Raw genomic sequence first — 3,319 nt, 5'->3', positions numbered from 1 at the left:
TATTTTTATGCATTAAAAACTATTTTATTTTTTTAATTTTTTAAATTATCTTTAATTTTATTATTTTTTTTAAATTATTAATTTATATTTTTATTATATCCCCTTACTATATCAAACACTATTCTTTCTCTTACTATTATTCTCTATACACTTCTCATTTTTTTTAGTGACACTATACACTTCTCATTGCCATTATTATTAGTGACACTATACACTTCTCATTGCCATTATTATTACTAGCGGCTCAACAGTCACTAACGTGCCTGTTCAGCCGCTTTTCTATTATTTTTAAGAAATTAATTTTATTTTTTTATTATATTATTCGCTCTTTAAATTTATTAGATCACTATTTTTTTATTTTAATATTGACGTGATCTTATTTATATCATATTTTAGTATTGGTGTTAATATATTATTCACCCTTTAAATTTGTTAAATAAGTATTTTTTTCATCTTTTCAAAATTAACGTAGCCTTAGTTATATGATATTTTGTTGAAATTAAAATTACTATAAAAAATTTTTAAAATGCTAAATTATAAAAGCACACATTAAAAATATGTACATGTTATTGGAAAAAGATATAGTTAAAAAAAACCGGAAAAGCTCTGCATACAAGCGATTAGGGCTTGTAAGCATTACAAGTCAATTAACCACTAACCCCCCAAAACGCGCTCCTAGTGTTACGTCCCTTACACGCGCTATATAACAGATTCCGCGTATATATAACTACCAATTTTAAGAGATTTGTTTCTGAAGGTTGTGGTAGGCGTAGAGAAGGGGGGTTGAATCTATGCCTTCCTTTTTTATTGCTGTTATTACCCTTTTAAAGCAAACTTTCAATTTAGGTTATGTTTGAACTCAGCAGCGGAAATTTATGAGACAATTTATTTTTGTCTCATGAATATCAGAAAACAGAACTCAGCAGAGAAGAGAAAAGCTAACACCAGCATGTATCCTGGTTTAGTTGCCTTGTGCTATGCAATCTACATCCAGTCTCCTCCACAACTATGGAAGAATTTTACTATAGTTAACAGTATTACATACACCAATTTCACAGGATTGACCCAATCCTTTCACACTCAAGTTCTAACCTAACTTGACATTGGCTATACTAATACCTAATTATTCACTCTTAGTGCTAACCCAACTAAGAAAGGGATACCTCACAGGTACAAGATACAAGACACATACATACCTAAAGAAATCAGAAAATAACTCTAGGCTTTTCTCTCAAGTGTTTCTCTCAACCTTTTTTTACTCATGGCTTTTTCTTAAGCTTTCTCACAATGCCTTTTCTCACAAGAAATTACAGAAAGATAAGCATAGAAAAGTACATTACAATCAGTAAAACATGAAGGAGATTGACTTCATCAACAGCCTCTTCGCTATGTGCAAAACCAGATTTGCAAACCTCAGCTTGAGTTCTTTAGTATTAGCCGAATGCTTGTTTGAAAGAAAGTATTATCCAAGTAGAGGAACTCCTTTCTCAGAACACAACTCTCAAACTCTGGTTTTCTCTCCTTGGTTTCTGAATGAACAGCAAACCTCTTTTTATTTCCTAGCATGTGGTTTAGTTCTTCTTCCAAGGTTAACACCTTGAGCCTTGAGCTTCACCAACCCACAGAATTACTTTTTCTCATTAAACCTTAGAGTAGAAACTTTGCTTCCGACTTCTTCATCTTGACCGAAAGCCACAAAGCAGTAACCATAGAAATCTTCTCATGGTCAACTTGATCTTAGCCATTGAGAAACTACTTGGTCCCCAAGTATCACTTGTGACCGTAGATGTAAAGCAGAATAGGGCAGAGAACAACTTTCCCTTGAATGCCATTTTCAGATTGAGCAGAGAGTTGGGAAGAAGAGAAGAGGATCTGATGCATGCAAGATGAGATGGATTACCTTTAACCTAAGCTTGATTTGGTTTGGATTTTCCGTTTTAGCTTTTGTGCTTCAAGCTTAAACTTTCTCTCTCTTGCTTCTTTGGTTACTAGCTTAGGGAGGAAGCTTTTTCTCTCTTTCTCTTTCTTACTTTTCTGAAGCCTTGATATGACTTGATTAGAGATGAGAGGAACGTTGCTTCTGGTAAGGCAAGATGGTGGGAATTGAAAATCAATTCGGGCTTGGATCGGGTTCTTCTCAAGTTCAGCCCGTTGGTACCTTACCTTGCTTCTTTGAAGAATTTTGCTTGAGATGAATGACTTGGGCTTGTCTTTATTTTCACTTACCATTCAGCCCAATAGCATATATCTTTTGTTTGATGTTGGGCTGCTGCAACACTTGTTTTTAGCCTGCATCACTTATCAAAAATAATCAAAACTAATTGGGTGATTAGCCCACTAATCAAATGTTTGTCATCATCAATTCTATTAATTAATTTCTTAACTCAACAGTTTCCTTCTTCGTTCTCCTTCTTTTCAAATTTCTTCGTTCTTCTTCTCGCGCGTCTTCCCCTACTTTTTCGATCGTTCTTTTCCCCTCCTTTCTCACTGGTTTGTTCTTCGTCATTGACGTGAGTTCCTCTCTCTGTAACTCCAGCTTCGTTTTCTTTTCGATTTTTTGGTTTCTGAAATCAAAGTTTGAACTCGTTTTGAAGATAATGGATGATTCAACCTCAGATTGTCAGCTGAATCAGGGTGAAGTGGATTATGAATTTGAATCTAACGAAGTTCCTGAGGTTTGATTTACATACGATTACTCTGAATTTTGTTGCAGTTATTTGTATAGCATTGTGTAGCTGAATAATTCGTGAACATTGATTGTGAAATTAATGTGTGAACATAAATCTGTGGATTGAATCTAATGTATTAGTTTTGATTAATTATCTGAAATTTATAGTAGACGCTCGGGTGCAGATCAGAATTTTTTGGGTGTATTTTAGGGGGAAGTGTGGGTGTATTTACAGTTTATGGCTTTTTTTGTTATTTTAGTTGAGTTGTTGTCGTTCGGGTGTATTATATCAGACATGATTGGGTGTATTTTTAGTTTTTGACATGGTGTATTCTGCAGCCTCTCTCTGTTGTTGATGACCAGTTTGTTCCCAAGGTTGGAATGTCCTTTTCCCACCCTTGAAGATGCTGGAAAATTTTACAGGAACTACGCCAAGGCTGCAGGTTTTTCTATAAGAGTTTGGAGCACAAATAGAAAGGAAAACGAGATTAAGAATCAATTGATTAAATGTAGCAGAGAGGGAAAATGAAAATCTAAAATATCTCCAACCGAGAAGACGAATCCGACAGCCAGTTTAAACTGTCCTGCAAGAATTTATATACACACATTGAAGGATGTTGGTGCTTGGATTATTTCAAAGGTTGTGCTGGA

The sequence above is a fragment of the Arachis ipaensis genome, chromosome B04, assembly GCF_000816755.2.
Source record: "Arachis ipaensis cultivar K30076 chromosome B04, Araip1.1, whole genome shotgun sequence".
Taxonomy (NCBI): domain Eukaryota; kingdom Viridiplantae; phylum Streptophyta; class Magnoliopsida; order Fabales; family Fabaceae; genus Arachis; species Arachis ipaensis.
Note: the sequence above shows the minus strand (reverse complement) of the source record.